This window comes from Eubalaena glacialis, chromosome 1, assembly GCF_028564815.1.
Source record: "Eubalaena glacialis isolate mEubGla1 chromosome 1, mEubGla1.1.hap2.+ XY, whole genome shotgun sequence".
Taxonomy (NCBI): Eukaryota; Metazoa; Chordata; class Mammalia; order Artiodactyla; family Balaenidae; genus Eubalaena; species Eubalaena glacialis.
In genome coordinates, this window is record NC_083716.1 from 198,584,389 (window position 1) to 198,604,660 (window position 20,272).

The window sequence follows — 20,272 nt, forward strand, 5'->3', positions numbered from 1 at the left end:
TTAATAATTAGTGATGTTGAGCAGCTTTTCATGTGCTTCTTGGCCATCTGTATGTCTTCTTTGGAGAAATGTCTATTTAGGTTTTCTGCCCATTTTTGGATTGGGTTGTTTGTTTTATTAATATCGAGCTGCATGAGCTGTTTATATATTTTGGAGATTAATCCTTTGTCTGTTGATTCATTTGCAGATATTTTCTCCCATTCTGAGGGTTGTCTTTTCGTCTTGTTTATGGTTTCCTTTGCTGTGCAAAAGCTTTGAAGTTTCATTAGGTCCCATTTGTTTTTTTTTTTTTTTTCCCCATTACTCTAGGAGGTGGATCAAAACAGATCTTGCTGTGATTTATATCAAAGAGTGCTCTTCCTGTGTTTTCCTCTAAGAGTTTTATAGTGTCTGGTCTTACATTTAGGTCTCTAATCCATTTTGAGTTTATTTTTGTGTATGGTGTTAGGGAGTGTTCTAATTTCATTGTTTTACATGTAGCTGTCCAGTATTCCCAGCATCACTTATTGAAGAGACTGTCTTTTCTCCATTGTATATTCTTGCCTCCTTTGTCATAGATTAGTTGACCATAGTTGTGTGGGTTTATCTCTGGGCTTTCTATCTTTTTCCATTGATCTATGTTTCTGTTTTTGTGACAGTACCATATTGTCTTGATTACTGTAGCTTTGTAGTGTAGTCTGAAGTCAGGGAGTCTGATTCCTTCAGCTCCGTTATTTTCCCTCAACATTGCTTTGGCTATTCGGGGTCTTTTGTGTCTCCATAGAAATTTTAAGTTTTTTGTTTTAGTTCCGTAAAAAATGCCATTGGTAATTTGATAGGGATTGCATTAAATCTGTAGATTACTTTGGGTAGTATAGTCATTTTCACAATATTGATTCTTCCAATCCAAAACATGGTATACCTCTCCATCTGTTGGTATCATCTTTAATTTCTTTCATCAGTGTCTTATAGTTTTTTGCATACAGGTCTTTTGTCTCCCTAGGTAGATTTATTCCTAGGTAGTTTATTCTTTTTGTTGCAATGGTAAATGGGAGTTTTTCCTTAATTTCTCTTTCAGATTTTTCATCATTAGTGTAAAGGAATGCAAGAGATTTCTGTCCATTAATTTTGTATCCTGCAACTTTACCAAATTCATTGATTAGCTCTAGTAGTTTTCTGGTGGCATCTTTAGGATTCTCTATGTATAGTATCATGTCATCTGCAAACAGTGACAGTTTTACTTCCTCTTTTCCAATTTGTATTCCTTTTACTTCTTTTTCTTCTCTGATTGCTGTGGCCAGGACTTCCAAAACTATGTTGAATAACAGTGGTGAGAATGGACCTCCTTGTCGTGTTCCGGATCTTAGAGGAAATGCTTTCAGGTTCACCACTGAGAATGATGTTTGCTGTGGGTTTGTCGTATATGGCCTTTAATGTTGAGGTAGGTTCCCTCTATGCCCACTTTCTGGAGATTTTTTATCATAAATGGGTGTTGAATTTTGTCAAAAGCTTTTTCTCCATCTATTGAGCTGATCATATGGTTTTTATTCTTCAATTTGTTAATATGGTGTATCACATTGATTGATTTGCATATTTTGAAGAATCCTTGCATCTGTGGGATAAATCCCACTTGATCATGGTGTATGATCCTTCTAATGTGTTGTTGGATTCTGTTTGCTAGTATTTTGTTGAGGATTTTTGCATCTATATTCATCAGTGATATTGGTCTGTAATTTTCTTTTTTTGTTGTATCTTTGTCTGGTTTTGGCATCAGGGTGATGGTGGCCTCATAGAATGAGTTTGGGAGTGTTCATTCCTCTGCAGTTTTTTGGAAGAGTTTGAGAAGGATGGGTGTTAACTCTTCTCTAAATGTTTGATAGAATTCACCTGTGAAGCCATCTGGTCCTGGACTTTTGTTTGTTGCAAGATTTTTAATCACAATTTCAATTTCAATGCTTGTGATTGGTCTGTTCATATTTTCTATTTCTTCCTGGTTCAGTCTTGGAAGGTTATACCTTTCTAAGAATTTGTCCATTTCTTCCAGGTTGTCCATTTTATTGGCAGAGAGTTGCTTGTAGTAGTCTCTTAGGATGCTTTGTATTTCTGCGGTGTCTGTTGTGACTTCTCCTTTTCATTTCTAATTTTATTGATTTGAGTCCTCTCCCGCTTTTTCTTGATGAGTCTGGCTAGTGGTTTATCAATTTTGTTTATCTGCTCAAAGAACCAGCTTTTAGTTTTATTGATCTTTGCTATTGTTTTCTTTGTTTCTATTTCATTTATTTTTGCTCTGATCTTTATGATTTCTTTCTTTCTGCTAACCTTCAGTTTTGTTTGTTCTTCTTTCTCTACTTCCTTTAGGTGTAAGGTTAGATTGTTCATTTGAGATTTTTCTTGTTTCTTGAGGTAGCCTTTTATAGCTATAAACTTCCCTCCTCAAACTGCTTTTGCTGCATCCCATAGGTTTTGGATCATCGTGTTTTCATTGTCATTTGTCTGTAGGTTTTTTTTAATTTCCTCTTTGATTTCTTCAGTGATCTCTTGGTTATTTAGTAACGTATTGTGTAACCTCCATGTGTTTCTGTTTTTTACGTTTTTTTCCCTTTAATTGATTTCTAATCTCATAGCATTGTGGTCAGAAAAGATGCTTGATATAATTTCAGTTTTCTTAAATTTACTGACGCTTGATTTGTGACCCAAGGTGTGATCTATCCTGGAGAATGTTCCGTGTGCACTTGAGAAGAAAGTGTAATCTGCTGTTTTTGGATGGAATGTCCTATAAAAATCTATTAAATCTATCTGGTCTATTGTGTCATTTAAAGGTTCTGTTTCCTTATTTATTTTCATTTTGGATGATCTGTCCATTGGTGTAAGTGAGGTGTTAAAGTCCCCCACTATTATTGTGTTACTGTTGATTTTCTCTTTTATAGCTGTTAGCAGTTGCCTTATGTATTGAGGTGCTCCTATGTTGGGTGCATATATATTTATAATTGTTATGTCTTCTTTGTGGATTGATCCCTTGATTATTATGTAGTGTCCTTTCTTGTCTCTTGCAACATTCTTTATTTTAAAGTCTATTTTATCTTATATGAGTATTGCTACTCCAGCTTTCTTTTGATTTCCATTTGCATGGAATATCTTTTTCCATCCCCTCACTTTCAGTATGTATGTGTCCCTAGGTCTGAAGTGGGTCTCTTGTAGACAGCATATATATGGGTCTTGTTTTTGTATCCATTCAACCATCCTGTGTCTTTTGGTTGGAGCATTTTTTCCATTCACGTTTAAGGTAGTTATCGATATGTATGTTCCTTTGACCACTGTCTTAATTGTTTTGTATTTGTTTTTGTAGGTTCTTTTCTTCTGTTGTGTTTCCCACTTAGAGAGGTTCCTTTAGCATTTGTTGTAGAGCTGGTTTGGTGGTGCTGAATTCTCTTAGCTTTTGCTTGTCTGTAAAGCTTTTGATTTCTCCATCGAATCTGAATGAGATCCTTGCTGGGCAGAGTAATCTTGGTTGTAGGTTGTTCTCTTTCATCACATTAAGTATATCATGCCACTCCCTTCTGCCTTGTAGAGTTTCTTCTGAGAAATCAGCTGTTAACCTTATGCGAGTTCCCTTGTATGTTATTTGTCGTTTTTCCCTTGCTGCTTTCAATACTTTTTCTTTGTCTTTAATTTTTGCCAGTTTGATTACTATTTGTCTTGGCATGTTTCTCCTTGGGTTTATCCTGTATGGGACTCACTGTGCTTCCTGGACTTGGGTGGCTATTTCCTTTCCCATGTTAAAGAAGTTTTTGAGTATAATCTCTTCAAATATTTTCTCTGGTCCTTTCTTTTTCTCTTCTTCTTCTGGGACCCCTATATTTCAAATGTTGGTGCATGTAATGTACCAGAGGTCTCTCAGACTGTCCTCAATTCTCTTCATTCTTTTTTCTTTATTCTGCTGTGTGGTAGTCATTTCCACTATTTTATCTTCCAGGTCATTTATCCATTCTTCTGCCTCAGTTATTCTGCTATTGATTCCTTCTAGAGAATTTTTAATTTCATTTATTGTGTTGTTCATCATTGTTTATATGCTCTTTTGTTCTTCTAGGTCCTTGTTAAACGTTTCTTGTATTTTCTCCATTCTACTTCCAAGATTTTGGATCATCTTTACTATCATTACTCTGAATTTTTTTTCTGCTAGACTGCCTATTCCCTCTTCATTTGTTTGTTCTGGTGGTTTTTACCTTGCTCCTTCATCTGCTGTGTGTTTCTCTGTCTTCTCATTTTGCTTAACTTACTGGGTTTGGGGTCTCCTTTTTGCTGACTGTAGGTTCATAGTTCCCATTTTTTTTGGTGTCTGACCCCAGTGGCTAAGGTTGTTTCAGTTGGTTGTGTAGACTTCCTGCTGGAGGGGGCTGGTGCCGGTGTTCTGGTGGATGAGGCTGGATCTTGTCTTTCTGGTAGGCAGCATCACATCCGGTGGTGTGTTTTGGGGTGTATGTGACCTTATTATGAGTTTAGGCAGCCTCTCTGGTAATCGGTGGGGTTGTGTTCCTGTCTTGCTAGTTGTTTTGCATAGGGTGTCCAGCACTGTAGCTTGCACGTCGTTGAGTGTAGCTGGGTCTTAGCGTTGAAATGGAGATCTCTGGGAGATCTTTCGCCGTTTGATATTATGTGGAGCCAGAGGTGTCTGTTGGAGCACTGTCCTGAACTCGGCTCCCCCATCTCAGAGGCACAGGCGTGACACCCGGCCAGAGCACCAAGATCTTGTCAGCCACATGGCTCAGAAGAAAAGGGTGAAAAAAAGAAAGAAAGAAAGAAAGAAGAAAATAAGATAAAATAGAGTTTTTGTAATAAAATATACAAAAATTGTTAAAAAAAATTAAAAAGTAATTTTAAAAAAGGAAAAAAAAAAAAAGTAAGAAGAGAGCAACCAAACGAAAAAACAAATCCACCAATGATAACCAGTGCTGAAAACTATACTTAAAAAAAACAAAAAAAACCAGACAGACAGAACCCTACGACAAATGGTAAAAGCAAAACTATGTAGACAAAATCACGCAAAGAAGCATACACATACACACTCACAAAAAAGAAAAAGGAAAAGTATATATATATGTATATATATATAAAAAAGGGAAGACAGCAACAAAATCAATAAACAAATCTACCAATGATAGTAAACTCTAAATTTTAAACTAAGATAAACATAAAACCAAAAACAAATTAGTTGCAGAAAGCCAACCCCAAGTCTACATTTGCTGCTAAAGTCCACCACCTCAATTTTGGGATGATTCATTGTCTATTCTGGTATTCCAGAGATGCAGGGTAGATCAAGTTGATTGTGGGGATCTAATCTGCTGCTCCTGAGGCTGCTGGGTAAAATTTCCCTTTCTCTCCTTTGTTTGCACAGCTCCCGGGGTTCAGCTTTGGATTTGGCCCTGCCTCTGCCTGTAGGTCGCCTGAGGGAGTCTGTTCTTCTCTCAGACAAGACAGAGTTAAAGTAGCAGCTGATTCGGAGGCTCTGGCTCACTCAGGCTGAGGGGAGGGAGTGGTATGGGATGCGGGGTGAACCTGCAGTGGCAGAGGCCGGTGTGACATTGCAACAGCCTGAGGCATGTCGTGTGTTCTCCTGGGGAAGTTGTCCCTGGATCACAGGACCCTGGCAGTGGCAGGCTGCACAGCCTCCTGGGAAGGGAGGTATGGATAGTGACCTGTGCTTGCACACAGGCTTCTTGGTGGCTGCAGCAGCAGCCTTAACCTTTCATGCCCGTCTCTGGTGTCTGTGTTGATAGCTGCAGCTTGTGCCTGTCTCTGGAGCTCTTTCAGGCAGTGCTCTGAATCCCCTCTCCTCGTGCACCCTGAAACAATGATCTCTTGCCTCTTAGGCAGTTCCAGACTTTTTCCTGGACTCCCTCCCAGCTAGCCGTGGCGCACTAGCCCCCTTCAGGCTGTGTTCACGCAGCCAATCCCAGTCCTCTCCCTGGGATCTGACCTCCAATGCCCGAGCCTCAGCTCCCAGCCCCCACCCACCCCGGCAATTGAGCATACAAGCCTCTCAGGCTGGTGAGTGCTGGTCAGCACTGATCCTCTGTGTGGGAATCTCTCCCCTTTGCCCTCTGAACCCCTATTGCTATGCTCTCCTCCGTGGCTCTGAAGCTTCCCCCAATCACCCCCAGTCTCCACCAGTGAAGGGGCTTTCTACTGTGTGGAAACTTGTCCTCCTTCACAACTCCCTCCCAGAGGTGCAGGTCCTGTCCCTATTCTTTTGTCTCTGTTTTTTCTTTTTTCTTTTGCACTACCCAGGTATATGGGGAGTTTCTTGCCTTTGGGAAGTCTGAGGTCTTCTGCCAGCTTTCAGTAGGTGTTCTGTAGGAGTTGTTCCACATGTAGATGTATTTGATGTATTTGTGGGGAGGAAGGTGATGTCCATGTCTTACCCCTCCACCATCTTGAAGGTCTCTCGGTGTTAATTTTTCTTTCAGTGTTTGGTAGAATTCACCAGTGAAGTCATCTGATCCTGGGTTTTTCTGTGTTGAGAGATTTTTGGTTACTTATTCAATCTATATACTTATTATTGGTCTGTTCTTATTTTCTATTTCATCCTGAATAAGTCTTGGCAAGATTGTGCATTTCTAGGAATTCATCCACTTCTTTTAGGCTATTTAATTTGTTGGCGTATAGTACTCTTTTATCCTATGTGTGTTTGTTGTATCAATTGTAAGATCTCTTTCATTTTCATTTATTTGAATCTTTTCTCTCTTTCTCTCTCTCTTTTTTATAGTCCAGCTAGAGATTTGTCTCTTTTGTTTATCTTTCTGAAAAACTTGAACTTAGTTTTGTTGATCCTTTTTAATAATTGTTTTTCTGGTCTCTAACTTATTTCCACTTTAATCTTTATTATTTCCTTCCTTCTGCTACTTTTTGGCTTATTTTTATTTTTTCTTTTTTCTAGTTCTTTCAGGTATAGTTAGGTTGTTTACTTGAGACCTTTCTAATTTTTTAATATATGTGTTTATCACTATAAACTCCTCTTAGAACTGTTTTTGCAGCATCCCATAGGATATGATATGTGTGTTTTCATTTTCATTTGTTTCAAGATAATTTTTTATTTCCCTTTTGATTTCATCTTTGAACCATTGGTTGTTCAGAAATGTGTTGTTTAATTTCCACATATTCGTAGATTTTTCAGCTTCCTTTTTTACTTTTTGACTTCTAGTTTCATACCATTGTGGTCAGAAAAGATTTTGGTATGATTTCAGTCTTCTTAAATTTGCTTTGTCTTATTTTGTGTCCTGCCTTATTATCTATCCTGGAGAATGTTTCACATGCACTGGAAAAGAGTGTGTAGTCTGCTGCTGTTGGGTGGGATGTTCTATATATACCTGTTACGTCCATTTGCTGTAAAGGGTGGTTCAATCCCAATGTGTCTTTGTGGATTTTCTGTTTGGATGATCTATCCTTTGCTGACAATGGGGTATGAGTTTCCCTACCATTATGGTATTGTCTATTTCTCCCTTCAGATCTGTTAGTACTTGCTTAATATATTCGGGTGCTTCAATGTTGGGTGCATATAGATTTACAATTATATCTTCTTGATATATTGACCCCTTTATCATCATATAATGACCTAGCTTGTCTCTCGTTACTAGTTTTGGTTTAAAGTCTATTTTGACCAGTATAAGTATGGCCATCCCTGCTTTCATTTGATTTCCACTTGCCTGGAATACCATCTTCCTTCCCTTCACTTTGAGCCTATGTGTGTCTTTACAGCTGAAATGAGTCTCCTGTAGGCAGCATATAGTTGGGTCTTATTTATTTATTTTTTTGTCTATCTAGTTACTCTATGCCTGTTGATTGGTGACTTTTGTTTTATTTTATTTTATTTTTTCCTTTTGGCACTGGCCAGTTCCCCAGGGTACAATATTGAGTACAACCAGTAAGAGCCAGTAGTCTTGTCTTTTTCCCAATAGCAGTGAGGTTGGGAGGGGTGGGAATTACTAATATTTCATCACTGTGTGTTATGTTTCTGTAGGTTCTTGTTTTTGAAACTCAGTGTCAGTAAATGAAGTGTCTTTCTATTTAAAGTTTTTATGAGCTTCTTTTCATTGATGGATTTTTAATTTTATCATATTTTTTTGCATTTCCTCAAATCATCATATGATTTTTCTAATTTTCTTGTGTGTTTTTATGTGGTAAATTTCATTGATTGATTTCCAAATGTTGTATTCTTGGATTCCTGAATATTTAGCCTCTGATTTATTCCCAGAAGTAGTTTAAGTCCCCCTGGAAAATACCAGCCAAACCTATAAAAGTTTCCCTCTAAAAGCTTCTTTCCTCTCTGGAATGTTAGTACCTTTAATTTGGTTTGCTTACACAATTCTTTCTACCTTTAAAATTTATTTTTAAATAATTTATTTGGATTTTTAAAGCTGTTTTGTGGAAGTTTTGGACTGTTGTAAATGATAAGTGTCGGCCTGTTGTGAACTGCTTGGTCCTATCCAGAAGCACAGTGTCTGTTTATTTAATTTTAACAAATACTTATGTATTTTTAACATATATGTTGATAATTAGGCTTTTTTATTTTTCATGGAATGCCTAGTCTAATAATCATATATTACCTTTTAGAACTTTGAAAGAATACTATCCAGGTAATTAACAATAAGGATAACACATCTACTATTCTCAACAATTTTATTAATTGTAATTTTTATAGTCATTTTCCCAAAGGGAGAACTAAATACGAGAATATAAGAGACCTGTACAATAATTAAAACAATGAGTAGCAAAAGTGTGACAATTTCTTAAAATAGGACAACAATGAAGTTTTCTGCATTGATTGACTTTCCTTTCATGAATTATTTCTCTGTAGCATGTAATGCTGTTTGACAGCATTTTACCCACAGTAAAACTTCTTTTAAAATTGGAGTCAGTTATCTCAAACTCTGCCACTGCTTTATCAACTAAGTTGATATAATATTTTAAATTCTTTGTCATTTCAACAGTCTTCACAATTTCTTCACCAAGAAGAGATTCCATCTCAAGAAACTACTTTCTTTGCTCAGCCATAAGAAGCAACTCCTCATCCACTGAAGTTTTATCATGTGATTGCAGCTGTTCAGTTACACCTTTGGGCTCTACATCTATTTCTCATTCTCTTGCTGTTTCCACCACCTCTGCAGTTACTTCCTCCACTGAAGTCTTGAACCCTTCAAAGTCATCCACGAAGGTTAGAATCAAATTAGTCCAAATTCTGCTAATGTTCATATTTTGACCTCTTCCCATGAATCAGGAATTTTCTTAATAGTATCTAAAATGGTAAATCCTTTCCAGAAGGTTTTGAATTTACTTTTCCCATATTCATCAGAGGAATCACCCATCTATTGCAGTTATAGCATTATGAGATGTATTCCTTAAATAATAAGACTTGAAAGACAAAATTCCTCCTTGATCCATGGGCTGCAGCATGGATGTTGTATTAGCAGGCATGAAAACAACATTAATTTCATTATACATCTCCATCAGAGCTTTTGGGTGACCAGGTGCCTTGTCGATGAGTAGTAATATTTTGAAAGGAATTTTTTTTTTTTTTTTTTCTCTGAGCAGTAGACCTGAACAGTCGGCTTAAAACACTCAGTAAACTATATTGTAAACAGATGTGCTGTCATCCTGGCTTTGTTGTTCCATTTATAGAGCACAGGCAGAGTGGATTTAGCATAATTTAGGGCTGTAGGATTTTCAGATTGACAAATGAGCATTGGCTTCAACATAAAGTCACCAGCCCCTAACAAGAATCAGCCTGTACTTTGAATCTTTGAAGCCATGCATTGACTTCTCCTCTCTAGCTATGAAAGCCATAAATGTCATCTTTTTCCAATATAAGGCCATTTCATCTACACTGAAAATCTGTTGTTTAGCCACCTTAATTAATTACCTTAGCTAGATCTTCTGGATAACTTGTTGTAGCTTCTACATCAGCACTTGCTACTTTACCTTGCACTTTTATATTATGGAGGTGGCTTCTTTCCTTAAATCTCATGAACCAACCTCTGCTAGCTTCAGAGTTTTTTTTCTGCAGTTTCCTCAACTCTCTCAGACTTCACAGAATTGAAGAGAGTTAAGGCCTTGCTGTGGATTAGGCTTTGGCTTAATTGAATGTTGTGGTTAGTTTGATCTACCCAGACCACTAAAACTTTCTTTATATCAGCAATAAGGCTGTTTCTCTTTCTTATCATTCATGTATTCACTGGAGTAGCACTTTTAATTTCCTTCAAGAACTTTTCATTTGCATTTATAACTTGGCTTAACTGTTTGGTGCAAGAGGCCTAGCTTTCAGACTATCTTGACTTTTTAAAAAATATTTATTTATTTATTTATTTGGCTGTGCTGGGTCTTAGTTGTGGCACATGTGATCTTTGATCTTCACTGAGGCATGCAAGATCTTTAGTTGTGACATGCGGGATCTTTTAGTTGCAGCATGCGAACTCTTAGTTGTGGCATGTGGGATCTAGTTCCCTGACCAGAGATTGAACCTCGGCCTCCTGCATTGGGAGCATGGAGTCTTAATCACTGGACTACCAGGGAAGTCCCAGACTATCTCGACTTTTGACTTGCTTTCCTCACTATGCTTAATCATTTCTAGCTTTTCATTCAAAGTGAAAGGTGTGTGACTCTTCCTTTCACTTGAACACTTGGAGGCCATTGTAGGATTATTAATTGGTCTAATTTCAATATTCTTGTGTCTCAAGGAATAGGGAGTCTTAAAGAGAGGGAGAGAGATGGGGATGGGGAATGACCAGTCAGTGGAGCAATCAGAATATATACAAAATTTATTGATTAATAATAATGGGCATGGTTTGGGGTGCCCCCAAGCAATTACAATAGTAACATCAAAGATCACTGATCTCAGATCACCATAAAAAATATAATAATAATTTAAAAGTTTGAAATATTGTGAGAAGTACCAAAATATGACACAGACACAAAATGAGCAAAAGCTATTGGAAAAATGGCAATGATAGACTTGCTTTATGCAGGTTTGCCACAGACCTTCAATTTGTAAAAAATGCAAAATCGGTGAAGTGCCATAAAGTGAAGTACAATTAAAAAGGTGTACTTGTAGTAGGTGTTCAATAAGTATGGGTTGAATGAATAAACACTAGAAACTTAATTCAACATAGCCAAAATTAAGAGCCCACTGTGATTCAGACAAGTTAAAAAGTTATAGCCCTTAATTTCAAAGAGCTGGAGAGATAGACAACTAATTATAATATGCTTTCACTTTATATATTGGCTGAGAAGAAGCAAAAGTATCATGATCTAGTAACAAAAAGAAATTATTACTGAAAAATTGAGAAAGTCTTAAATGTTACAGGCATTGAGATCAAACCAAGATTTCTGACTTGTATTCTATTCCTCTGTCTAGTATATACCTTTCATTTTGTTTCTAAATAGTTAAATAGGATTTTATATATATATATAAAATAGGATTTTATGTATATATAAATATATATTTAAATATATAAATATATATTTAAACATATAAATATATATAAATAGGATTTTATACATATATATATATATAAAATCCTATTTGTATGTACATAGTCTAGTCCTAGTCTGACAGTATTTGTCTCTTAATTAGAGTATTTAGAATATTACTTTTTAAAATTTAGATTTTAGGGGCTTCTCTGGTGTTGAAGTGGTTAAGAATCCACCTGCCAAGGTAGGGGACACGGGTTCGAGCCCTGGTCCAGGAAGATCCCACATGCCACGGAGCAACTAAGCCCATGCACCACAACTACTGAGCCTGCACTCTAGAACCTGCGAGCCACAACTACTGAGCCCTTGTGCCACAACTACTGAAGCCCACATGCCTAGAGCCTGTGCTTCGCAACAAGAGAAGCCACCGCAATGAGAAGCCCGTGCACTGCAATGAAGAGTAGCCCCCACTCGCTGCAACTAGAGGAAGCCTACGCACAGCAATGAAGACCCAACGCAGGCAAAAAATAAAATAAATTAAATTTAAAAAATAAAATAAAATTTAGATTTTAGTTTTTTAGAGCAATTTAAAGTTCACAGAAAAATTGAAGGAAAAGTTCAGAGGTTTCCCATATGCCTTCCCCCCCCACACATGCATAGCCTCCCCCATTAGTCTATTTACACTTAATTTAATTTTTGACATACTAAAGTTTGGCAGTTATATTCATTGAGCAGTTAAAGTTTTTATTCCGTTTTATTTCTGGCTTTCATTGTTTATGTTGAGAAGACATTTGTCAATTTTATTTTTTTCCTTTGAAGATGATGATAATTTTTCTTCTGTGATTGTTTTTTTTTTAACTGTCCTTGTATTATAGCATTACTTGAATTCCCTGTTGCTTCTTTGTATTTATATTGCTAATAACCCTTAAATCTGTGATTTAATTTTTCCCATTTTGAAAAAAAATTTGGCTTTTGCCTCTTAATATATTGCTCACATCCTGTTCATTTTTTATGGTAATCCAATTACTCATATGCTAGATATTTTTATTACACCCCACATGTCTCTTATGTTTTTTAAATTTTTTTCTATTTATTGTTTCATTATCTTCATGTTTCAGTTCATGAATTATCTTCTTATCTATTTTGCACTACATTAATTCCCTTTTCAGATCTAGAATTTCAATTTGGGTCTTTTTTTTTTTTATAATTTCTATTTCTCTTTTGAGAATTCCTATTTGTTCAATTATTGCAAACATATCTTCCTTTGTATTCTTGAGCCAAGTTATTGTATATAATATACTTTAAAATATTTGTCTTTTGATTAAAATATCTGGGTAATCTCAGAATTGTTTATGTAACTTTTCCCTGAGTTATGTTTGACATTTTCCCCATTTTTTTTCTTATCTTTAGTGACATTTGTGTTTTATGTTCGATATTTTGAGTGATATCTTTCTCCAAAGACTTTTTTATTTGTTTTTATTTTTTGTAGTCATTTAACCTGGTTGAACTCAGTTCAAAGTCTGTCTCCCTTGCAATTCAAAGAAATCTCTGCTCTGTTTCTGTAGACTTAACTTGGCTTTTTGGAGTTTATTCATGCACGTAGTTCAGGGATAAGCCAGAAATTTATATCCAATTTAAATGCAGAATTTGGGGATAAGAAGGAGATATAAGCAGAGTTTTAACCCCAAATTTGCTCTTTATTTTTATTATTTATTTTTTTCTACTTTTATTTCTATTTATTTTTATTCTACTTTATTCTTTGTTTTCCTCTTGTACCATCTACTTTGCCTGGCTTTTATATTCCCAATACTCAGTTCTCCCTGTCTTCTAATTATGACTTATAATTTTGATATAGAGAAATTGAAATTCTAGTGCAGTCTTTCAAATACTACTTTTATACTTAATGGGAATTCAAAATTTAGATTTCTGAGTGTTTAAACTCATTCATATTTCTGTTTATTCGACAAACATAAAATGAAACCTCCCATGTACCAGACAACTTATTAGTTATTATGAATGCAGTGATAAGTAGGAAACTAATCTTCATCCTTAAGGATTGGGTCACATGCAAAAACCATCACAATGCAATCTGTATAATGCATCATGTCCCACACTATTTAGGACTGATAGGTAAAATGTCCTAGTGCCCCCCTCAAATTTTATCTTATAGAAAATAGTTTGTTATGATTTTTGTTGTTGTTTTTAACTGTGGATTCAATCACATATCCTTTAAGAAAGACTTGGTATTTCCCATGGATCTTTTCTTTCTCTTTCTAAAAGAATCCCTGCAGATATCTCTCATTAAAACCTTTTTACAAGGATTTTACATGTCACATAATATATACTCCCATTGTCAGCCTTTAACCCAATTCTGTTTTTATACTCACAAAATCACCTTGTGCTGTTCTCACATAATGCTTAAGTGATTGAAATGTTGGCAGTTCATTTATTATGATTTTAACACTTTGAAAGGATTTATAAAAGATGTTAGAAGCTCTAGAATGTTAACACTCAAATCTCACTCTGCTTCTAAATAAGCTAATACGTGTACACATTTCTGCAAGGTCGACTACAGGAGAGTGTCTAGTCAGTGAGAAGGGAATTGAAAATTGTCTCAAAGATAGCAAAAACCACAGCAACAATACCCTAAGGCCAGTACTTCAAATAGAAGCAATCATCAACTAGTCCCAATGAATCCATTCATCATTTCTTTCACCAAGGAGTGCAGGAGCTGTTTCTTTTATGTCTTTATGCTCTCGGTCCCTAGCTAAGTTTTACTTTCAGAGCAGGAGTTAGGAAGTATCTTTTGCCCTAAAACTGACAGCCTACTATGTGTATCAAACTGAGGTTGGTAGGTGAGAGTTATGAGTAAATGATATTATTCTTGTCCTCAAGGAATCCACAAAATTGAGAAAGACAGGCAAATAAGCTAAACATTAAGTGTGATTATATAATTGTAATTGCATAAATGTGATTGTGATCTGATAAACAGGGTACTATGGGAGAAGAGTGAAGGATCAACCTTGGCCTTTTAAAAAGTGGTTCCAACAAATATAAGTCATGAATGAGAAAGGAGGAAATTTTCAACTGAACTAGGGAGAAAGAAGTCCTTGATTACAACCCAAACCAATGTATAAATAGCACAGAAGCAAGAAAGAGCAGGACCTTTTTAGGGAAATTTCAGCAATTCTGTATGTTGGGAAATCAGCCAGCATCAGGTAAAAATGATATATAGATTTTATTCTTTAGGTGATGTGGAATGATATGCCTACTTTATTTAGGAAAAAATTTCTGAAAGTGTGATGACACTTCTGTTTGCTTACTCAGCACTTATTCTCACCATACCCCTACTTACATCCTGATACAACTCTTATTTTATTCAGTTACCTACTTTTTAAAACATTGTCATTTTGGTTGAGGGAGGTAAATCTGATTCTAGCAGGGATAAATCTCAATTGTTCTAAATATCCAGGACTTCCCAAATTTTATTTTTTAATCATCACACACATGCAATAAGATAGAATTTCAGGATACATTAGGGTAAATGGCTGAAGCTTCTCTCAGTAGGAAGCTCCATTGACTAGGCTCTGTTCAGCCCCTCTGAGCATGGAAGACCCAATAGATCATTGCACCTATAATGCAGTCACAGCATTTCATTTGGGAATGATTCCTCTAAACAGTTTACATTAATTGTATCTCTCTGAGTCATGAGCCCATGACTGAAGTCAGTTAACACAAGCATTACCTTACTGTCTGTTATTCTTTCAGAAGTAGATGCATGGCCCATGCTTGGCAATATTACACTAAAGGGATCAATTGGAGGAAAGACTTATGCTTTCTTTTGTGCATCAAAGAATTCTATGGCCCTTGTTGATATGCACAGCCATCTCATAATCATGAAGGGCACCAAAAACAGGAAGAAGTTGACATATAGAAGACAAAAAGGAGAAGCAGGGTCTTTGAGCAAATAGCAAAGCAGCTGAATTAGCCACCCTGAAGCCTAACTTCATACAGTAACAATCAAATGAAATGCTTTAAACCTATCATGTTCAAGTCCAAAAGCACATGCAGTGGCCACCACCAAGTTTTTACATCAAATGTTGTGAGGAGGGGTGTAGAGAATGCTCAAGATCTTAGCTCTCCTGATTTTCATCCATTTGAGAATTGCAATGACTAAAGCAGATAGATATTTAAACATCATCTTTGTTAATAAGTCTAATATTTGGGAATGTATGTCATTTATAGCTATGGCAGGTGGACTCCATAATACTAACTCCAGGATTAGGCAGTGCAGGACCTGGACAGGCCTTTCTCCACAAGAGCAAGTCCTCTCTTTGTAGGTAGAATGGGTCCCCTTGTGGGCATCTCTCCCAATAGAGGAAGGAGAGAGGAAGGGCCCTGAGTATACATGCTAAGTTTCTCCTTTTCAAATTTTCCAGTCGGGCAAGTGAGTGAGGAGAAAAGCCAGAAGTGTTAATATAATGAGATATCTTTTCACATAGAAGAAAATATCAGGATATAAACATACCTCCTCCCCAGTAGATATGTGTTTGGAATCATCAAATAAATTCAGTTGAAATGGATGACATGGTAAGAATAAGAATGAGTGGAGGGAAGAGAAAAGAAAGGCCCGTGATAGGTCTGTGAGGAATACTCACATTTAAGATGCTGGTGGAGGCAGATATTTTGCAAAGGGAATTGAGAAGTGACAAATGTTTAGATAGACCCTATAGAAAATAAATATAGGTAAGGTAAATTTTATGAAGAAACACTTAGCTAAGTCAACTGCTAAAATGGGTAGGGGTCAAAAGCATAGGAGTGCCTATATGAAAGCTGGCAGTGATGAGGGCATTACAAGTTTCATGGAACCAGCCTGTAATGGTGAATGGCGAATGAGAGAAAATAGACTGTGAAAAGAAATGACTGTGTGGCTTAGTGTTAAGTGACAAGGGGCTATTTTTTAAGACAAGAAGAATATGAGCAATCTTATAAGCAGCAAGGAGAGAGTAGATAGGTATGGGGACAGTGAAGATATGGAAGAATAGAGACACAGGCTATGTCCATTGCAGAGGTAGGAGGACAACAGTTTTGAGTAGGTAAAATAAAAAGCCCTGAGTAGGGAAAAGAAGAGGCAAATAAATTAATGTACCAGAATAGAGAGCCCAGAAATAAACTCACATAAATATTGTGATCTTTGGCAAAAAAGCAAAAGGTGATACAATAGAGCAATTATAGTATTTTCAATGAATGGTACTGGAATGACTGGAAATCCACATGCAAAAAATAAAAAGTCTGTGAATAGATTTATTTATTTAACTTTCACAAAAAGTAACTCAAAATGGATTATAGACCTGAATGTAAACACAAAAATATAAAAATCCTATAACATAGGAAAAAATCTATTTGACCTTGTGTTTGGTGATGATTTTTTAGATATGACATCAAAGGCAAGATCCTGAGGGCAACTTACTTCCAATAGGCAAAGGGGTGAGGTACCCTTGAATACACAGGCTAAGAGACATGTATACACATGCTAGAAAAAATTGATAAGCTTGACTTCATTAAAATTAAAAACTTCTGCTCTATAAAAGTCGATATCAAGAGAATAATAGGATAAGCCACAGACTGGGAGAAAACATTTGCAAAATAAATATCTGATAAAAGACTGTTATTCAAAATATACCAAAAAACTCTTAAAACTCAACAATATAAAAACAAACGACCTAATTTAAACATGGACCAAAGACCTTAGCAGATACCTCATTGAAGAAGATATACAGATGGCAAGTAAGTACATGAAAAGATGCTCCACATCATATGTCCTCAGGGAAATGCAAATTAAAACAAGAAGATATTACTACACACCTATTAGAATGGCATAAAACCAGACCACTTACACCAAAAATCCAGAACACTGACAACACCAAATACTGGAGAGGATTTGGAGCGGTAGGAACTCTCATTCATTGCTGGCAGAAATGCAAAATGGTACGGTCACTTTGGAAGTGATTTGGCAATTTCTTACAAAACTAAATATACTCTTACCGTATGTTCCAGCAATCACATTTCTTGGTATTTACCCAAAGGAGTTCAAAACTTATGTTTACACAAAACCTGCAAGTGGATGTTTATATTAACTTTATTAATATTGTCAAAAGTTGGATGCAACCAAGATGTCTTCAGTAGGTAAATGGATGAATAAACTGTGGTATGAAATATTATTCAGCAGTAAAAAGAAATGATATATCAAATCATGAAAGTCATGGGGGGACCTTCAATGAATATTGCTAAGTAAAAGAAACCCAATTTGAAAAGGCTACGTACTGTATGATTCCAACTATATGACATTCTGGAAAAGGCAAAACTATGGAGACAGTAAAAAGATCAGTAGTTACGAGAGCTTAGGGAGGAAGAAGAGATAAATAGGCTAAGCACAGGGAATTTTTAGGGGAGTAAAACTGCTCTGTATGGTACTATAATAATGGATACATGTCACTAAACTTTTGTCCAAACCCATAGAATGTATAACACCAAGAGTGAACCATAATGTCATCTATGGAATTTGGGTGATAATGATGAGTCAATCAATGTAGTTTCATCAATTGTAAAAAATGTGCTACCCTGGTGGGGGATGTTGGTAGTGTGAAAATCTATGCATGTGTGTGGCCAAGGAGTATATGGGAAATCTTTGTACCTTCCTTTCAATTTTGATGTGAACCTAAAACTGTTTTAAAAAATAAAGTCTACTAAAAGAAAGAATAAACCCTGGGCATGGGTGGGGTATTGGATTCTAAACCTCTTCCTAGAATTTAGTTGAAAGAAATAAAAATGGTTATAGATAGGATTCTAGATGCTAGAACAAGATTAGGGCTTTTTATCCAGAAAACCTCCTTTTAAAAAATTAAGTGAAAAGCAAGTGAGGAGGCATTAAAAGGGTCATAAGTGTTAGGAACAACTTCCCTGGCAAAAGGGAATAATTACTATTGTTATAGACTGTAGATTCTTGTTGGCATTTACCACCCTTGCTATTAAATTTCCTCCCTTGTACTATTCAGCTGCATAGGTTTAAGAGCAGTCATTTGTTTGACTTAGTAGAGAGTTGGAGATTTGCCAAACAGGATAGTCAAAAGACAGGGAAGCAAGTGAATTAAAGGTGATGAGAAAGGCACTGAACAACTTCATCCGTGCTCTAACTTCACAGGTAAAGTAGAACAGAGAGTGTCTAGTAGGATGCTTCATTTCATCAGTAGTCACAGGATTAAATGTAAGTCTTTATTTTTTTTTAAAATTAATTAATTAATTTAGTTTTGGCTGTGTTGGGTCTTCGTTTCTGTGCGAGGGCTTTCTCTAGTTGTGGCAAGCGGGGGCCACTCTTCATTGCGGTGCGCGGGCCTTTCACTGTCCCGGCCTCTCTTGTTGCGGGGCATAGGCTCCAGAGGCGCAGGCTCAGTAGTTGTGGCTCACGGGCCCAGTTGCTCCGTGGCATGCGGGATCCTCCCAGACCAGGGCTCGAACCCGTGTCCCCTGCATTGGCAGGCAGATTCTCAACCACTGTGCCACCAAGGAAGCCCCTAAATGTAAGTCTTAATATATTATCTTTGTTTTTTATTCTTTTTTCTGTCTTTTGGATAGAAAAAAACATAATAGAAATATAATGTCTGCTACAAAATATATTTAGATATAATCTCTTATTAACAATTTTGTGTTGGTGATATTAATTGATGAAATCAAAAGCCTCCAACTTTGATCAACTTTCTTAAGCTATTTTGAAAGAGCAATCAGTTTAGGAGGACAATCTTTCATCCAGTTTTATGTAATAGAATTTTAATTTTTATTACTGGTCACATGTAAATAAGTGAAAATGGGATATTGGTTTTTGTAAGTGCATATATTGTAGCAAGTGGCAATGAAAATTTACTTTGAGCTTGTTCCTGGTTTATAATTGCACAAATATTCAAACTAGGTAAGTTTAAGGAGTCCTTTTAAGAGCACCCCCCTTTGGATGTCTGTTAATGTCTTACAGAAATATGTTTTATAGAATTATAAAACTTGTCTCATAGAAGTATAGTTTTTTTCATATACTCAAGAATAATATCCTCGATATTATTTAGACTTACATGTTATTATGGAATATGAAGATGGAGCACTAAATAGTACTAGTGATAAGTTCAAACTAAATCCCGTCTAGCACTTTGTAATAACTCATTGGGGAATTTAGAAACAGCTATCTAATGTTGCAACATCATGTAGTTGAGATCTCGGAGCCCATTTTTAAAAATTAAAATTAATATCAAGAATAAAAAATTATTATCACAAGTAACTCTAAACACAATATCAGGTAGTAGATGTCTTAATTCACCTCTGTTCTACAATTTTTACCTCACTCTGAGGCTACAGTGGCATGGGCCATACACAAACTATCTTCTCAAGTTTATAATGACTTTTCTTCACTTAACATCAGCATTGTTTCCAAATATTTCTGTTTCACAGCTGAGTTATATATTCAGATAAAATACATGAAACATTGAGAGTTTTTATCAAAACTTTATTAAATGTTAAGGTTTTTTATATTTCACAATGTACTTTTTACTTACAAATTATATAAAACTTAGACATTTAAGTGTGGACCAATCAAGAAATAAAGATAATTAGCATTTTTCACACATTTTGTAAACATGCACCCTTATAGATTGTCAAATATTTCACATTTGTGTCAGACTTTATTAACTACCAGATTACATAAACATTTCCACATAATAAGATTCCTTACCTACATTGATGGGGTTGTTCCTATTTAACACATTTTGCATTCTTCAACTTCTCATTGACTCAT